Source organism: Mycetomoellerius zeteki, unplaced genomic scaffold (genome assembly GCF_001594055.1).
Source record: "Mycetomoellerius zeteki isolate Tzet28-1 unplaced genomic scaffold, Tzet1.0 scaffold40, whole genome shotgun sequence".
In the NCBI taxonomy this organism is placed as follows: Eukaryota; Metazoa; Arthropoda; class Insecta; order Hymenoptera; family Formicidae; genus Mycetomoellerius; species Mycetomoellerius zeteki.
The window spans coordinates 333753-354813 of record NW_017257392.1 but is presented as its reverse complement, the minus strand read 5'-3'; the positions used below and the strand labels follow the sequence as shown (position 1 = coordinate 354813).

The following is a 21061-nucleotide window of genomic DNA, read 5'->3' as shown; positions in this document are numbered from 1 at the left end:
CCAGCGATCGCCTTGCCGCGAAATTACAGATTTATGTTCGCGCTGGACGTTTATGAGATATTAGCCCGGCATAAATGAGTAATGAGACGATGATGCGCCGATATTAATATGATAATTCGATTTAGTCAAGCGGCAATCCATGAATTTACCACGCTCGTGGCGGTTCTTTTGTAAAAGCGGCGACACAGGAATAAAAGGTGGAGGGACATAACTCTTGGCTCAATCAATTTCGAGAACGTTAATTTCCCCCGCTGTCGCACTCACAGGAGTCAGACATTGTTATTACGACATTGCGATACCACTGCCGATCGCCGATCGCCGATACCGATGGCGGTATGCTGCTCGAAAGCGGAATCCTTAATTCGCCTTTCCGAGAACCGAGCAATCAGATCTGCCGCATTCAGTCGCCTTGAGATCGACGAAAGGCCCGCCGACCACGTTAATACCACGTTACTATTTATAGGCGCGCGATGGATCATTGATCATTAGTATATCAGATTCGCCGACGCAATATACCGATCACGGTGGTCAAAAGTCTGGTTGTAATTAATGGCTACATGTAATGCGCGATTCCGGTCGCTGCGGATTCTGCGGGCCTCTCCTCCGCGAGATTACTACAACTTTCTCGATTTGCAAATTCTGTCGCTCGCGGTGAAATGTGACGTTAAATGTCACAATGCACTTTTAGAGAATTATCGAAAAATCACTAAAAGACCGTAGATCTACGGAGTGAGCTCGTAAAAAAGAAATATAAATGAGATTTTCTGTAGTATTTTTTATTAACAATATATGAAAGAGTTTGATCCAAAGCAATCATTAAAAAAAAAAGAAAGATGTTTAATATTACAGTGAATGCGATAGATCAAATAAATATGGAAAATCATGCTTACAAAATAAATAGCAATCTTCTTAATCTTTCAATAAGTTAAAAAATAGAAGATGTTATTTTTATTTTGACTTGTCTTTTAATGAACTTAAATTTAATCTTATCCAAAACTATTTTCGATCAGTTGCTATTATTATTATTATGCTATTATTACTGCATTGTGATTTCAGTCTGAGGAAGAATATATAAAAAGCAGCGTGAATTATTAATATCGCAAACAGGCCATAATGAATATTTTTACTAGAACGCTATAATAGGTTGAGGGAAGCTTCTACTAGAAAGTAGATACTAATCATACGTATTATCCTATTTATCCCGAAGGAACCATGATTTCTAGTCGATTTCACTCGTATAAATCTCACAGGAACGATGACCAGATAATATCCAGGTCATAAAATAGTCCGTTACATCGCAACCTTTGGAACCAGTAGACCCAACTTCTCCCATCGAGTACATTACACTGTCTTCTTTTTTATCTCGGTCATTTTGTTCATGAAAAGGCATATACTCATATATCATATAAAATAAAGTACGACAGTAATAGATTCACAGTTAATTTATGCGTTCTACACTTAATCATTAATATCCAGACAAAGAATTTCGTAGAATAATATTAAGAAGATAAGCCTTTTAAAATTTTTAATCTATCGTTACACATATATTTATCTAGTAATTCAATATTGGAAGAGATACTATCCGAAGAAAAGCTAGAAAATATCTAAAAGACATTCTACAAAGATACAAAAAGTCTAAAGAATATTTAAACAATCACGGCAAGTATCTCGATATTATACATTATTTGAGAAATATAATATGGCGTTTGAAAGTTTACGAAAGTACAAGAGAAGTACTGATCCTCAGAATACAAACAGTAATATTACATCAGTATTATAATTTCCTTTTCAATAATGTATAATTGTCATATACAATATGTGTTATTACGTTATATTGCTGAGTGGGAAATTATAATATTGATGTAATTTTGCTGTTAGTTTATGTTCCGCTAGTGAAATCTTAGGTACTACTTAATATTGATAAACACGATACTCTTCACTGTTATTCGCGGCATTTCTGCAGCACGAGCCACTTTAAGATACGGGACTTTAAAATGAGTCTTGGCCTTAAATTCTTGACTAACCCTTTCAGCGGCTCGGCCTATCGTACCTTAGCGCCAAGACGCCTCTGACAAAGTAACGACCGCGTTTACCGCCCGTTACATAATTTTACCTGGCGGCTCGGTTCCGCCGCGAGGAAGCGCCTCGTCCGTTACGCAATTTCTTCCACATACCTACGAGCATAACGACAATATGGGCGAACGAGTCGACGCACGGTCCGTTACATGGTATCACTATTCCGGCCAGCGAGACAGGGGTGGCGGCGCTTTATTAACAGGCTGCAGCAACGGATAACGAGGACACGGGGATCCTTCTTCCGTCGGACCTGCCGCTGACCCCGGGGCAATATCGTACGTCGCCCCATCGACGACCCTAAATTAATATTCAAATCTGTACACGAACGGTTCCACGCGCCGCCTTGCGAAGATCCTCCTAACGGACGAACGGACGGACACCATTGTCGTGTCCTCGTGCGTCCTCAAGTGTCCTCGTTCATCGTCCAGCTCGTCCTACAATTCGTCTGATTTGATTCCCCCTATTCGCGACTTTCCCTCTTACGATTCGCTGGCCGAAGTCCTTCGGCAGGATCATTGTAGAGTTTTTTTCCTCCTTTCTTTTTCCCCTCATTTTTTTAACGAAGCGCAATCTCTCATTGGTCGACGTACGCTCGCCGACGTTGGTGAGCGGTCCAATTATTACGTTAGCGGCCATACGATTATCTCGTCGCTGCGATCGATGTAATTCTAGATCCCATGAGAAAGTTTCGTGACGGTCCGTGTCGAAAAGACACATCGATTGGTCATGCAACGTAAAAATTATAAATCTCTCTGTGGAGCACTAACATATATTTGTACGTTTGTTTTGATATAAAAGTTACAAAGAAAAAGCAAAATATATGCGCATAATGGAACAACGTCTTCAATTTATTTCTAAATCATAAGATAAGTGAATTAGTCCAATCATGATTTTAAATTCATGACACGTAATATCATTTTTCTAAAATGTAAAATTTGGAGATCAGAATTTACTTGATAAAATATAAATTGTTATATTTAAAATGAAATATTGTGTTATAAAACATTCATTTATAATAGTTCAAAGAGTAATTTTTTTATCAATTCTCACTTAAGTTTTAATCTCAATTGAATTTATAATATTTGACGAAACAAAAAATTGATTTAAACCAAATTATACTATATAAAAAATTGATTGCCATTTTGATTATTCTTTTTACGCAAAACTTACAATTTTTCGTGTTTACCTGCTCAAAGGAAATTTTATTTCATTTATTTTATTTCTGCACCTTCCATTTCATTTTCATTTTTCGTATCTGATACATCAAAAGAATATTTACATTACGAAATTCAACGTATATTTGAGCTTCTCATGTCTTTTTTTTATCTTGCTATAAGCGACGTTTTTTTCGCAAGGTCGTGGCCCGCAACGAATCCTGCTTTCCTATATTTTCCACGGTGCGTGCCGTTTGAACTCACTGCGATATATCGTGCACTCGCGATACGAGTGTCACCGAAAGGAGCATCGAAACACGTAAAAAAGGGAGAAAGTCGAACGGATGTAAGCAAAGGATCTGAGGGAGGAATTCGGTGCGACGAGTAAATATCCCTCGTTGAGAGCTTCATTTATGGTTAAATTGCGGACAAATGACCGCGACTCAATGCGTTTCAATGCGCGGTTTTTTCAGAGGCGCGAAAAAAGAAATAGAAAAAAGAAAGAAAAAAAAAATGAAAAAACGGGAGTACGAAAAGAGAGATTTGCTCCCTAAGTCGAGTTAGTCGGTAGAATTTGGAAGGTGCAAGAAGCAGAGGAAAGAGAGGAAATGAGAAGAGAAGGGGAGAGAGAAATGGAAAACGGCACGCAGGCACATTGTCCTCACGACGAGTGGAATCGTGAAATACGATCGGCTTTTAGTAAAATGAGACCAAAATATAGGGTGTCGGACTGCAACGTCATCTTTCTCTTTCTCTATATCTCTCTTCTCTCTATCTTTCTTCTTTTCACTCTCTACATTCCAATGTATTGTAGCATATATTTTTGCTCTTTTCACGCGAATAATACAGAATGCCCTTGAAATGACCATCCTGCTTCGAAAAATCCCAGAAAAGTCGTTTGTATTGTTGATTGTGAAAAATGATGGTTCGTCGAAATTCAAAATTGTCCATTCAAAATTGCAGCGTCATTAATTAAATTTGCCATTTTTTGTATTGTGACCGAATTTTTATATTGAGATAATGAAGTCTCATTGAAATTACTGATCCGCATATCAATACTTTATCAATAAACCACTAAAAAATACTTCATCCCTCATAATAGTCGAAAGCTGTTGTAATTTATTATAATCTATTATAATTTTTTAATATGATGAAATTATAATTAAGCACATATATATCTTAATTTAAATTATTATTCAAGTTTTTCAAAAATTTTATTTAAGATAAAATTTCCAAGAAGAGCAATATAAAATTGTAAACGTGTATTCTCTATATATCTGTATATATTCAACTATGACGAAGTTTCATGGTAATATCTTTGGTATGCTGGTTCTCAGTTGAAATATTTATTTGAAGCTTCCGAAATTTATGGCGCTAGTCTAATGACTCTACAAGTTTCATTCTCGTCTCTTTCCTTTTAGTGTTACTTTAAAGTAATATATGTACCAAATAGTTTATATATGTATATATATTTATATATATATATTTATATATATTTATATTTATTTATATATATTTATATATATACAATCTAAAATTTATTTTATTTGCATTCAAAGAAAAACGACACCTGAAGTTTCAAATGCCTCGCATATTTTATATTACATTTCTGTGTAATTTTCTGAATAATAAATTAGAAATTCTTCCCTTTTCAACGTAAAAAATGTTTCTCGTTGTATATATTAAAATCTTTAAATAACTTAGTGTGTGCATCGCGTTTACATATTAATTAAATTTCGATTTTAAATGTACCGATGTTAAGTGATTGAGCACCTTCGTAGAACGGTTTTTCTCATATCTTCTTCCTTCACGTAGCTAGTCTCAGGAAGCCTAAAGCCAGAAAATTCTTTTTTTCTCTAAAATGTATCGGCCTTCTTTCAACCGACGACCATCGGCATTGTTTGTTCTAGTCCCTAGTCGAAGCTTTCCTTAGTTCAGTCGATTTCATGGTTGGTCGGTCTCATGAACAGTCCAAAAATATCTTTGAAAACAGAAAGATCGGTAATCTCTTATTAGAAGGACTCATTATCTAGCCTGACACTTTTCTTATTATTTAGCGATTTTATAAAAGAAAAATCAATAGAGGACAAGGTGATATTATGGCCAATGTATATGTATATTGTGGCTCTCTTAATCTTTAGACTGCCGGGAAAGCCACTTTTATGGCTCTTGAGTGTGGGTTAAAATACCATTTTTGGTGGCATTTTAAATGTATTTACTAATTGTATTAAACATATATATATGTATGTTGCCCAAAATATATAAAAATATATAAGTATTTAAAAATATACAAAATAAGTAAAAAATATAAAAAAGTAAAAAAATTATAAAACAAGAAAAAAGTAAAATAAATATAAAAAATAAGTTTAAGAACCAAACAAAAAAGAAAAGTAAAAAAGGCTATAAACTTTTTGCGTCTATGTCGTTAGCTCTGGGTAATACTAAATAAAGAAAAGTTCTCTGTATGAGTCTATACGTTTATATTCATTTATGTTGTCAATATTACGTTTAGAATTCGAGATTTCATAAATCTCTGCTTAGAATTGGAATCAGCGATACCAAAAACCCTCAAATACACTATTTTTGAGAAAGTAAACATTTTTCATATTTGATCGTACGTTCCTTGCCGGGAAAGCCACTTTTGTGGCTTTGCAAAAATCTCGAAATTTTGCGTCATGTGTATGTTACTTTTATAGAAAAATTTTTGAGGAAAAAGGACCACTATTTTAATGAAAAAATGCCGACAGTCTAAAGGTTAATATCTCTGCTATTATATAGTGAATCCTAATAATTACTTATGGAATTATTAGTTCACTAACTCGCCGTTACACCATGACGCTAATATTACCAATACTCAATAACCAGCACTTATTATAACGTATTTTTACTTTCAAGTATTTCGAAACGTTTCTGAAGTACACTTTAGCATTTAATTACACCTGCTTTCCCTCATTTTTCTTAAACTTGAGAGTATTATCACATGAATATATGTATTTTTGAGTGTGTTATTTGCTATTTAACATTGAATTTGACTGTATATATTTTGAGTTATGCAAATTAATAAACAATACCATGACATTTTGCTAATGTGGCCTTCTATGGATATTGATTACTCACGATCTTATTTTTGAGATTTTCATATCAAAATAGTTATTTGATAATCGATCGATTGTAGCTCTACTATTGATCTATAGTTTATATTACGTGTACTATTTTTAGTACTAAGATTTGTAATACTGAGTAGCTTATATGCAGAAGTTATGTGAATTTATATACATTCATTTGCATTTTAAAACATTTTAAAATATTTTACTTTTTTGTTAATTTTATAACCAAATACTGTTCTAAACAAAACTAATATTTTAAGGCCATTTTTATGGAAGGCCACATTACCACCCATTTTTTTCTTCGAGTCATTATGCAACGTCGTCACATTTTTGTTAATAGTATTCTAAGTAATAAATATTGCGTAACTTTGAGCCCACAATCGATTCGACAACGTTTTAACGAATGTAATTGTCAAGTTTTAAACTTAAATATTAATTATTAACAAAGTTATTGTGTAAAATGTAACTGGGGTGCCATAATATCACCTTCTCCTCTATTAGTTTATAGTTCAAAGAATCTGTTTTACTGTGATAATATCATCATATTTTAGAAAAGCTTGAATAATCAACGTGAAATATCCATAAGTTCGAGGTATTTTACCGAGCCAACTTAAACAAACATTATTTTCGTTGTGACAACGTTGTGTAATTACATTATTTAACCCTCCATCCGCAATGTTAGACTTTAAAGACACAGTCGATTTTTTTGATTCTGTCGATAAATTTAAATCCGTAAAAAAATAAGTAAAATACAATCAAATTTTTGTGATAGTAAATACTCGTTAAAACCTTTACAAGTATATAGGCATTTTTATAAATTTTGATACAGTTCAAAACAATATAAAAATCTGCACTAAAGTTCCATATTGCGAATGAAGGGTAAAAATTTCACATTGTCAATTACATATTAATATGTATTAATCAATTAAATATATGTGTATAGACTGTATATAACAATCATGCATCTTGTACTCGTATAATGTTGTTATATCCAAAATATAAATTACCATGCCGATGAATAGAAATAAGAATAGTGATAAAACGAAGAGGCGATGCTACGAAATGTTCGGCAGATTTTAATATTTCTCCTTTTATTAAATCTTGGAAGTCAAAGGTCAATATCTACCAAAGGAGAGAGAAAAAGAAAGAGAAGTAAAGAGAGAGATATGCTTCGTCGAATCCTATTTACGAGGCAAATTGATGGCTTGGAGTCTCGTTGAATGCAGTAGTTCTTTTTTCAGATATCATTACACCAAAGGGGCAGATGCAGCAGCAGCAGCATCCCTCTCAGTCACCCTTCGCGAAGCCACGAAGAAAAGACCCCTCGCCTCATCTATCCCCCCGCGAATGGAATGAAGCCAGAACAATCTTCTCTTTATAGGAGACATACGAAGCCATTCGAATCCTGGGAACCGTTTTTTCCCTTCCTCCCCCTTTGCCATTTCCACTGCTATTCCGCTCGGTCTTCGCGGTTTCTCTGTCTTTCGCTCGGCACACAATTATTTTCACAGCTTGGAATCCTCGTGCAAACAATACTTGCCCGCTCGTATGCACACGCGCGCGAACTGATGCATCGAAAACCGAAACCTCGTCGAAACCCGCCGCTATTCGCAGCCGTCGAGAACGTGACGTCGGCGTTATCGTGAAGCTTAGTGCGGGAAAGTCCGCAGAATGCTTTCGGCGAAGCGAGACGGATGACTGGGCTTCACTCAGCTGAGTGGCTCTAGAGAAGTTTACGGACTAGGTTGCTTTTGATAAGAAAGATACCGAAAGGACGATGCTACACGAAAATCAAATCGACTATACTTGAGAAAAACCGAGGATCAAATTGTTGGTCATATTTATGTCATCAATATTTATAGTTTAATTTTCTTGCTAAATAGTTTACTTTTCCCGAAAGAAATTAATCTACTCTTACATCTATTTAAATAATTATTTCAGAAACTTCTCTCGTTCACTAATATGTTGTTATACAATAAATCATTTTTTTCAACAATTTTAACAAAAAATTTATAACTCCATTATAACTTTAAAGTTGTTATAAAAACATAACTTTTACTGACACAATAACTTATAGTAATTTTTTTCTTGAAGGTATAGAATTGTGAGTGTGATATATTCAAATTCATGTAGGGTCACGAAACATTATTTTCCTTAATTATATATGCTTCATGTACGTGAGTTTTGACTAATTCTGATTTCTAAAGAAAAGAAAAAACTTCCTTTAAAAAAAAAGTATAAGGTACCTGACCGGATAAGGCCCATCTAATTTATTTTATTTTCTTAAAATTATATTTAGGAAGATATTGAAATGAGTTAAGTGAGAATCAAATCTTTATTATTCATTCATTTCCAAAAATAAAATATATTGTTTATATAGAATATGTATAAATGAACGAAAAAAAAATTTTGTTAAACTCTGACGTTGGACCTTAATTACATGCATATGAATATACGTATAATAAGGCTTAAATAAAAAATAAATTAAAAATAACAAAGAAAGTAAACATTTACTTTCTAAATCAGTTTCAAAATGATTATTAATCATAGAAAGAAAATTCCTTAGGGCTTAGTCTATTCTCAAATATTACAAATATCTTTAATTTTGTTTGTAATTAACTTTTTAATCTCTCTCTTTGGAAATTTCTAACAATTTGAATGCAATTTTGGCTTCTTAAAAGATAGCAGCATTAAAAATCGTTATTTTCCGGCGTAAACTCCACACATAACAAACAAATAATGATAGCTATAATAATAATCACATAAGTGAGCCTTATAATAAGTACATTGTTTTAAAAAAAAATATTTATACTTATTTTAAAAAATTGATTTATTAGTTATTTTTCATAGTTAGGAAGTTGAATAATATTATAAGGAATTATAATAAATTATAAAACATTGTATACCGGTAAATTTTGTAGCTGATTGTTATAAAAATGGCTCGTATTAAATCTCATACACACAAGTTTTTGTTGTATTAAACAAACGTGTTGCTACCGATTCCAATTCTTTAATCCTTTTTTATCTACTTCCTATGACACATCTTTTAAGCATATACATGCAGGCGTAAAGCGAGTTTTAAAGTAATAAATTTAAAAGCGGGCTTCATTTAATGCTTGGGCCTTATTCGGCTCAGGTACTTTAGTACTTTTCGTTGATGCTGTCAGCACGTCTATACAGATGTTTTTCCATCGTAAACGCAAAATTTATAGTTGAATTTATTTTTAGATAATCCTAGAAATTGGATTCCATTTTGTTTACGCGTGTTGCTTGCATATTGTACCTGCAGGGAAGAACAATCCCCAGAGATAGCAGTAAACGCTTCTTTCTACCTTTTTTTCTCTCTCATTCTTTACGCTAATGTAATGAAATATTTTCACCGTCCGTGATGCACTTAAGCCCGCGGCGACCACAGCTCACGCGAAACACGACGAAGTATGTTAATGCTGCTCATAAAGCTCCGCAACAGGTTCATTTCTCCGAAAGGCTCGGCGCTCGCGAAAATCCACGTGGAGATGCGTTCGCACGTATAGCAGCCGTTTATCATCTGGACACCTGAAAAATCTTACGAAATCGTACGTCGTATGGCTTCGAGGCCGTTTTGTTAACGAGCAACAATCTTGTCTCCGATGGCGGCAGTTTTAGAAGACGTGTGCACTTGTCAGGAATACAAGGCTTAAAGTTTTCGATTTCAATTTCTAGCCAGCTTGCATGTCGCTATTTTTTTTTGTTTACACATTACAATTTAATTCAAATTAAGACTGAAAGTACTTTCAATTTTCGATTTACATTTAAATTATAATTAAAAGTTAAAATCGACATCTCAAATTTGCAATAATTTTTAAAACTCTGTTTTTATAACAATAATGTCAATTTTTTACAATTTTCTAATTCTCAATACAAGATTATTAGATGTGTATTGTGACAAAACAAAAGCTAAAATGGTCCGAATGGATAACAATTTGTACTTGCGGAAGTGATCTTTTGGTCGCGAGACAAGTATTAGTTTGCCAGTGGACATTCAAACTAGAACCCCTTCGCTAACGAAGATACTTGGACTAATCTCGCAATCAATCTTGGGGTAGGTACGGTCAGAAGGCAACAGCTGCCACATCGGAATCGATGACGTCACTGAACGCAAAAGATTACTCCCTTGCAGCATCCTGTTCGGCTGAGGACGACTCTGCCGTGCGTTTCTATTTTCCCACCCTTCGTCAGCTGACAGCATCACTCCCTGTCTACCATTTGAAACAGCTGCTTACTTTTAATCCGTATCGTCAGCGAGATAATGACTTTGGTTACCTGGTCCAGATTTATCGTCGTTTTCCGCATCCGCGAAAAATTCCCGAGTATTCTTGACCCTTTCGAGACTTTTAAGTTAAGTATCTTTTCAATTTAGGTTATCATTTTTTATTACTTATAATTTAAATTTATCTAATGCATTGTAATCTTGTATTTCTTATACAGTTTCAGGTGTTTTTATAGGATAGATTCTTTCTAAGATAGAATTCACATGGCAACGAAACTATGTATCTAAAAGAAGCAAATCGTGAGATGCTTTTAAACTTTCTTATATTTCTCAGATAATGTTGAAAATGCCATAAATTTTGAATGGCCCAACATTATGCTGCCGCTAATTTACGCTGTATTTGCAGTCACATATCTGCTTTTATTACTTGTTTGGAGAACGAGAGACCCTGTCGCAGTGACCTACAACCCTAGCCAGCGTAGCGGATTACACGCTCGTGTCTCACGGGTCAAGATCATCGTACAACCATTAGCAGCGCTGGCCACCTCATAATCCGTCGACACATGACCCTGACTGACCGGAAAGACACCCAGAAAGACCGCCCGTCTCCAGTCGAAAAACTAAATCACCAGACATCAAACGAGGAACGTGCCAATCCTGTCCAGCAACCATCTCGTCTTATAACTGGGATCTTAGTCACATTCATCTCTGATGTCTTATTTTGTCGCATAACCTCGATGTCGTGAAAAATTATAACAATCATAAAACATTGCAATTAATTAGGAAATGAAAAAAATTATAAAGAGTATTTGTAAAATCTACACACATTTTAATATTCTTTGTTATTTGTTTTCTAACGGAAATGTATATCGAAAGTAAATGTATTAGTGACGCATTCATGTTTATCGATGGGGAAGGGAAATATCTTCTTTCACATGGAAGACATCTTTGTGAACTATTATACATTGCGAAATCCTATTGCAAGAGGTGTAATGTTACAAGATAGCAAATAATAAAAATGTTAACAATAAGAATAATTTACATTACAAGTTTCCGCTTTGTTAAAGTTTTCACTATCTACAATCTACTATTCGCTCCCTTGATTATTAGTAACACTTTCCAACCAGCAGTTCGTTGACACATGACCCAAAGCAACGAAAGAGCGGGTAACGCGGATAACTAGCTCGAAATGAAGAGGTCACCGGTACGTGCCGATCCTGTTTATCCAACCAGACCAGATTTTGAAAACCTTCTGCCGTATCGTCCACGCGCTCATCGTTGACCCTGACTGATCCCAGAAAAGTAACCGTTGATGAAACTTCCATTTTGATGGCGACATGCTTTCGGTCGTTGAAGCAACTCGCATGACCGGACAACCTGCGATGCGCGTGCTGAACACCGATCACTCGCGAAGTGGAGCGTGTTTCCGGTCCGAGGACGAGCTCGCGCGACCAGACTCTCTCGTGGGCCCGGCCGATCAGTCTTCCCTCGACTGCAATGACCCCCGTAGATCCCACGGGGTGACCTCTCCGATTATCACCGGTCGCTCTTTTAATTCATGGTAACCGCCTCTATCGCAAAGCATATCTCGTACTGCAATACGGATCAGGGCTCACGATCGAGGGATCGGATTCGGCGAGTAATTAGTCCGGTTACTGCGAGGTACCATTTGTCGTGGTATTTATGGGCATTTCGAGCACGACTCTGGCAACTACTTCGTGGCGGCATCGAGCATTGATCCGCGGCAATTGAACGAGTTTGTTAGAGATAGGAGCTCTGAACGATAAGTAATAGTGATAAGATTGGATCGCGAGAATAAATATTGCTACGGAGACAAGCTATCTTGATAGCTTCTTCTTTTGCCACTATTCGTGCCGCCGTTTCCATCATTCGACTTACACGGTTTGTGTCCACATGCCAAAAAATAAATAGTATACTGGATTTTGAAAAGCTGAGTCTGTAGTGTATTCGGCAATCCGGCCCATGTACGGATACCAGTTTGAATTAAGAGACGACGAGAGTCGTGACATATGAATGAAATCCTCAGATGAAATTCCCCGCATTTTAAATCCAGACATAATGAAGCTTCATCTTTCGACTTTATTGTAATCAGTTCCATTTTATGCTATTTTTCGTTTTGTTATATTTAAACAAGTCAACTTAAATTCACTTTCAAGAAAATCGCGATTTTAATTTTATAATGTGTGAAAATTTTTTTAATGAAAATATTAAATGATTTTGAAGAAAGTTTTACATACACAATTTAGAAGTGAATATTTTGTTATTGATTGTTTATTATTATGTTTCTATCGTAATTTTAATAAATTTAGTTAAATAACTATTATCAAACCATTTTATAAAATAATAAAACTCGTAATTTTTTTTGTTTTAAACTTCGAGAAATTTCATTAAATGTTCGACATTAATTTTACATATCCATTGTTAATAAAAACATATCTTACAATTAGATATTCGAATATTTGTTGACACAGAGGCTCTCGTTTTTTTCAAAAATTTTTGCAAGATTTAAAGACATTGGAAAATATAGAAAATAATTTGCTTTATACGTGTCAGTTCATCCTTGGAGCAATCTGAGAACCATCCGGACTAAGGAAACGTCAAGTTTTGCTTTCTAAGAACGGGGTACCTTCGCATCAACTTTCATTGCTTTATCATATGGTCGTCTATGAAACGATACCCTAATGGGACTTTGACAGGGACCTGTTCGATGGTCAGAGGTCCAGATGAGAAACCGGAAGTCGAACACCTAGGGTCAGAACGTCAGTGGTCGTCAATTCGAGTTCTGGTTCCGAAACGAGTCAATTCTTCACAGCGATCGACCTTTGTGCCTTGTAGAAGGGATCAATTCACCCTGACCGATGAAAGGGAAAATCTGGCATCACCTGTTCCTTCCACAAACGTCCGCGCATTTATTTATATGAAAACAGGTCCTCGCAATAAGAGATTGAAAATGCTGGAACCGCATCTTTTATAACTCGTTATACTTACTTCATTAAAAATATACAGCATTGCCTATTTCTTTAATAAACTAGTTTCATACAAAAATAATAAAAAGTTGCATTTTTTCTGTTTATTATAATTAATGAATGTTGTTCAAACAAATTATCATGATTTTAACTGAAATGTTTTTAACAAACATATCTTACGGTAGATATATAAAATTAATTTTAAACATTTAATAAAGTCTTAAAATTAAAAACAAATTGTTATTTTATAAAATGGTTTGATAATTTACTTAACTTAAAATATCACGATTTTTAATAATAATTATAATTATTATTAGATAACCAGAATAAATCAATTAAGAGAAATACCTAATCCTATTTTCGATCGAAGCGAATCTTATAGCAAATTCGGTCACTGTACTACACTAGATCAGTGTATACTAAAAGCTGCTTTACATGACGTTAGCAAAATTAAATGTAAAAGTATATAAATATTTTAAACAATTAACTATCTACTAATGATATTGTCACGTTATTTAACAAAATATATGTGTATCATTTCATTGTCAAAGTTGATTATATTGTATCACTGCATTGAGATATTTTATATAAAGCAGCTTTTAATGTGCACTGATCCAGTAGGTATAGTGCGAGTGATCGAATTCACCATTAGTGTCTAAATATTTCAGTATAATAATAATCTCATTTTTAGACCGTATATGTGACAAATACAATCGATAAATTAGAGCCCTATATCGGTCGAAGTTAGATCTTAAATGCTTAAATAATTCAATCTTGAATCACTAAATATGATATATATTACTGTTAATATTAATGAAATTATTGTGAGTTGAATCGATTTGTCACTGTAATAAATAGCGCCATCATAAATTATAATCTACATAAAATAATTACTGTAGGGCGTGTAAAAGACCTAGTGGTTATTTCGTGATACATACGTGTAGAGGAATAGTAAAACATGTTGTATAGCAAAATACAAGCTTTGCTTTCGTATTTTTTGTTTAGTTTGTTGTCTTGTATATATCCCACCTGTTTGGGATATACGGCATTTTTAGCGGGCGGAATTTATGCCCAAAGCATACAAAGTGCGCAGATTGAAATCAGTGCACTGAATGCAATAAACGCATTACATGAAATATGTACCTCTTGTCATAACACTTTTAATATATGTAGGAAGATTGTAATTATTATTTATTACTTCATATTTATCATTTTTATTCCTTAATAAAACTTTATAAACGCATTTTATAAGTTATTGTGTCATTTTACGTCTTATTTATATGCATTATTTATAAATTTGTCATGAGCAGTACATACCCCGCCTCCTTCTATGAGTAGCCATATACTATAATAGTATCTCACCCTTATAGGATATATAGCAAAAATGCAAGGGTTTCAAAAAGTTTATTTTTTAATATGGAAAATTAATATTTCGGATTCCTAATATTTTGTTCATTGTAAATTAGTAAAAATTATGAAGTTTTTACTGATATAGTTTATTTGCCTCAAACATGGTAAATAGTACTTGATAAATTAAACTTCCCTTAGGTGCGGCGTATATACCGGGTTTACCCTATGTACATACATATATTCAATTCTGCAAACCGCGCATCGAAATCTTCAATCTTAAAAAGTTATGAAAAACTGGAATTATAGTAATATCATGTTTTAAGTTAGCATGCAATTTAATAATTTTGATGTTATATGTAAATTTGGTGTCTCTCTCTCCCTCTCTCTCTCTCTCTCTCTCTCTCTCTCTGAAAGAAATACTAAGATTCGCTTTGATCGAAAATAGCATTATTTCTCTTAATTGTTTTAATAAATTATGATTATTAATATGTATGCAATAAAAAAAAAGATTAATGGTAACGTATATTTGGAAACGAGTTATAGCGTTGTAAAAAACTGTTGTTAACAACGCTATTAACGTTGAACAACATTTCAAATACTTTCAGAGATATAAGAGAGATACATATCAAAGAATATTTGTAAACGTATATTTCCTAAAATAATAGCAAAACCGACAGCCAACTTGATTTATTCTTAATTTATGCATACCCGACGATATCAATATCTACTTTTTACTTGTTACATTGACGCAAACAAGTTTTGCCAATATCAATAATTCTTTTCTCTGCCACGCCTCTAAAAGACTGCTAATTTATTCAGAATTGTATTCGCTCAGAGAACATAAGAAAAAAAAATCACTAATTCTCTTATTAGAACAGCGTGAATTTGCGGCGTTTCTCGCTTCCGATTCTTCAGGTAAAGATGAGCGCCGGGGATGGCTCCTGTTGCCGGTCGTTCTGTCTACAGCACAATGGCGTCCCGCCGCGAACGCGCATTATGCCGCCCAATGTTTCCCGCTTCTAGCTCGCGTACACATGTGCACGCACTCGAGCGGTATCTCGCAGTGTAACCCGGAAGAGAATATATGCCCCTAACCGTCTCCTATTATACGATCCCCGCTCCGATCGAGGGGTGAACTTATTTGGGCCACGGCGTCGATCCCCGGAAGGGGTGCAACCGTGCAACTATAGCACCTTCCGTTCCGAATAGATGCTTCGCAGGAAGAACGAGAGGAAGGAGGGATGGAAAGGGGAAGAGTCATCGACAAAAAGAACGGAGTTTAGTATCCGGGATAGAGGTGGAGAGGAAGGGGTGACAAGTTGCAGGGATGCTGTGGGAATGTTCTCACAGGCAAAGAAGATCACCTGTAACCATTGTGAACGACGTTCCTTTCGGCGAAGGAATACACTTACCCCCAGCGATCGGTGTCATCTACAGCTGAGATAATCCCGACGCAATCGAGAAGAAGCTCTCGTTCGAGTTCTGAGAATACTTGTTCACATTTTCCGAGCGAAGAACTTCCTTCGGGACACTCGACGCTCATCAACGAGCTTCGGCAAGATTGCGGGAAATCAGGAGAAAATGTTTCCTTCAGAGAGAAATAACGTGAGTAGAAATATATATGAAATATTTATTATTTGATTCATGATTAATTCTAATTATTAATTAATTTTATAGATTTTATACGTCTATTATGTTTCTGATTTAAATTTTTAGCAATATCTGGCATTGAATTGTATTTGACAAGAACGGAAATTTGTTGTAAGAAGAAAATTCTGCGTGAGTAATTTTGTGCCATTCATTTCCTAAATTTTTACTATAACTGTTACTGAGCAAGCAAGGATTTTTTTTTATGAAGCGATCAATAATACTCATAATTTACTCTATCAAAAATTTGATGTCCGCCTACAAAAATATGATTAAATGCTGAGCGAGGCACACAAGAATTTTGCGTGGGTACTACTTGCTTCATGATGCGAAGCAAAAGTATATCTGACGAACCAAGGCTCGCACATCTTTTCTCGCGCACCAAGGAACACGTGCAACCCTTCGACCAACAACGCCGAACGGGCCGCCCCTTTTAATTTTAATTTCCTAGCAAAATCCCCTCCTTTGTAAGTAGAGCGAGCGGGCTAGTCGATTACCAGAGAGAAACGGGGCCGACGCGGGCGAGAGGAGGAAGAATGGATCGCGAGAGAGTGAAAGAAAGAGAGAAGTATAGCTGGAGAAAGGGAAAAATGGGGAAGCGACGTGGAGAGGAGCAGACTCCGTTTTCCACGCACATCATCCCTTTTACATTTTAATTTCTCCCCTTTTGCGCCGGCTTTCCAAAGCGTCTTCCGTCTCGTTCTCGCTCTTCCAGAGCTAGGTAGCATCCCTTTAACATTATAATGTTCCCTCTCTACACTGATGCCTCCTTGTCGTCTGCTCTCTTTTTTCCTTCTGGCTTCTCTATATACCGCCTCTGTGTCTTTCGATTTTTTTTTTCTACCGCTTCGGTGACGGTGTAACGTACCGATTTATGGGTTAGCAGGCGAATTCTAAGGAAATGTTATGCCACCGACCTGGAATCAATGCGAAAACCGTTGGAGGCGGTCGAACGCGTTGCAATTTTACGTTATTAAGTTTTCGAGCACAGACTTTCTCTTTTTAAACTATCTCTCTATAGCTACAAATGAGAGAGAGAAAGTAGTTTAATTAGAAGAGATTAAAATGTATGAGTTATACGATTCCATCATATTCAAACAGTTACATTGTACGTAACATATATGAATGAAGTCTAAATGCAAATCTCTGTTTTTCAAACCAATTGAGTTTAAAATTTTTCATACCAATTGATTTTAAAATTTTAGTATAAATTTTTATCGAAGTTTGAATTCCAATTTCAAAACATTTTAGATTTAAAAAAATTTTTTTTATTTCGTTTAGAATTTTGTTGATTTAAAACTTTTATCACTGACATAAAAGAATTCTCATAAAAAATTTGAACCCTACAAGCCATATACAACGTCTTCCTCTCCGATCACCTTGCTGGAATTCAACGTGACAATTTCTAATATGCATCCCCTCTACGCGGAATCAATAACGAAACCGTTGGAAACTCAAAATCGTACTAGTTCGGATTATCGAGTACCCGAGAATCTATCGATCATAATGAGAAAGAGGGAGCGGGGAAAGAAATGCAGATCAAGTGCGTGCGTGTGTGTCAAATCGGCATATATTAACCGCCGAACACGACAGAAACTGGATTAAAGTGACGGAATTATTTGCAGGGACTTTGCATACGTGCGTCTTTGCGACGGAACATCTCGCAATTGTCCCGCAATACAATGCACCTCTATTCGGATGCAACGCGCAACGGAAGTCCTTCTACCTCATCGAAGAAAGGATTCTCATATCGATGAAATGTCGTGGATCCAACGGTTGAAAATGTTATCCGATTACAGTATTCTATGTAAACGTTAAGCTTCTCTTCTTCGAGGCAACACAACTGAAATCGTGAAGCAAACTGTTGTAAGTAAGGAGAGATCTTTAGAGATCTCTTTTATATTCTATCCATAATTATACATTTAAAGAGAGGGGATACATTTCTCATTAAACAAATTTAATCTGAAGTCACTATCAGTCACGTTATTTAAAATTTTAATGCTAAATATCTTAGTAATTTGACTATCAGCGTAAAATTTTAATTAAAACTAAAATTACTTGAAATATAAATTCTCAAAAATGAAAGCTTGTTATCCAAATTCATGTTAGATAATTTCAGATGCGTATTTAAATGAATATACGAAAGAAAGAGCTAAATCAAATTTATTATAGCATTTCAAAATTTGTAATTTCTAATTTTGAAATTTCTATAAATTTCTAAATTGCTAATTCTCTCTCTCCTAATTTCTTTGCCAATCTTGCAATAAAGTGTAAAAATATACATAATAAATATATATATATATCGACAGAAGTTTAAACAATTAACAAGTTTTGAAAATCTCTTAGTACTTTAGTCATTCTAATAAACGGTAATAGGGTCATTTTTCTACGTGCTACAAAAAATGCAGCTTGAAAGGGTTAACGTGTCGTTCGAAGAAAGTTCCGTGATTAATGATTTACATGACGGACCGCCCGGCATCAACCAGGCACGTTGGTCGGAGCCCAGCAAACGCAGAATAGAGATGACGTACAACGCTGCGGTCCGACGAACGATTTATTTTACAAGGTGTAGAAGTGCAACTCTTGACCGCCCATCAAAGTAATGAGTAGCCGGGGAACGCTCTTGGGGAAGCTTGATGGAATACTGACAAGAAGAGAAACAACACATCGGTCAGCATGGTTGCTCCGAGGGTCATCCGTCGACGAGCGATTTGCATTTACGATGCAATTGCGCGTCCCGATGATAAACCGTCACTCTAATATCGTCTTGTTTGCTAAATTTTGCTGAACATTAGATCTCACGTTACAGCTCGGAGTACGATGTATAAATATTATTTCGTAGATATAATAAATTCTTAAACCTAATACAGTTAATACATTTTATGAGAAAAACATTTTTTCTTAAACATTATAAGAATTTTAGGCACGACCGTATATATGAATACATCAAATATGATAAAGAAAACCATGATCGGTCAAAGTTAGATGTTTCGAATAATATATTATATATAATATATTATTCGAAACATCTAACTTTGACCGATCATGGTTTTCTTTATCATATTTGATTTTTTCTTAAGATAAGATTATGTGCGTTCTTATCAATAGAAAAATATTTTAGGATTTTATCGTCGCACTAAACATACTTTTCTTCGCACAAATTAGAATTAATATTTTCTTAAAAATAATGCAATATACAGGGTATACTAAATAAACCATTCAGCATTTATATGGTACGTAATATATACCATACTGACAATGAGTAAAAAAAAAGTCTTAGTGAACATAGATCGAAAGCTTGAATAGCTTGAGTTTTCGATTTATGTCATTAAGCCTTTTTTACTCATTGTCAGTTTAATATGTACCATCTACTATGTAAATATTGAATGATTTTTTTGAACACCTGATATTTCATGAAACAAAACACTTACATTTTTTCTTAAAATAAGTACCTCCTTATTAATAGAGAAATATGTTAGGATTTTATCGTCATACTAAATATGCTTTCTTTTTTACATTAATATCACCGAAACATTTATTCAAACGCACATTATTATTAAACAAGCAGTTACCACGTAAGCGATTCGCTGGTATTTTCCTTGCAAATATGCCGGCCCTCTCAGTACTTCAGGACTAGCTACTAGCAAGATGGAGCAGAAATTATCCTTTGCCAAATATTGTCCCGCGCTAAGATCTCTGATCGGGAACGTCGTACTGACCGCGCGCGCGCGCGCGCGCAGGGAATAGGAGCAAAAAGTAGAAGGTCCTGAAACGGGTACAGTCGCCGTCGTGGATCTTTGGATTAAGACGGGCTGACGTGGCACGTGCTAGATCTTCTCAATGTTGCTTCTACGGCACAACTCGAGTGACCATTGGTCATTGTCGCAGGAGGGAACGCAAAAAGGAAAGAGAACCGGTTACCACCTGCTAGGACGAACGGCAGGTCTTAACGCAAACTTGGTCCAGTGATCGCTTTAAGAGGGACGGGAATAAGGTTCTATTTAAGTGGCGCTTGATTCAGAGAAATTAAAAATAGAGTGATTACAGAATTGCCTCTTTTAATTCTATTAATATAAATCATTAGAATTGACAGTCAGTGATACTATTCGTGACACATAAAGAATCTTATTATTATCACTATTATTAAAATATAATTTGAACAATTAAATTTTATAGAGACCTTCTGTAATCTAGATCTTTTTTAGCACAAACGAAATTTCGCTCTCAAATTTTTCCAAAATAAAGAGAGAAGGGCAAAGTCCGCTTCTTCCACTTAAAATATCTTATTCAAAAACTGTCTGATAATATAATAGAGATATTGAAAAGTAATCCTGAATTTTTCCTCATTTTTTGAAAGCTTAGAACAGTAAAAACCATTGCATGCTAAGGGGGTAAAAATATGATTGCAAATAGAAGGTTAAAGATAAGTTAACATAAGTTTCAAAAGTATCTAAAGAATTTTCCTGGAGAAGAAGGGATCATTTCAGATTC

The 21061-nt window shown here is 34.9% G+C and overlaps 1 pseudogene; it reads right to left on the bottom strand.

The window, feature by feature from the left end:
- Positions 1–4959: 4959 nt before the first annotated feature.
- The window catches only part of LOC108726220 (uncharacterized), a 28356-nt pseudogene continuing 12254 nt past the window's right edge, over positions 4960–21061 (bottom strand).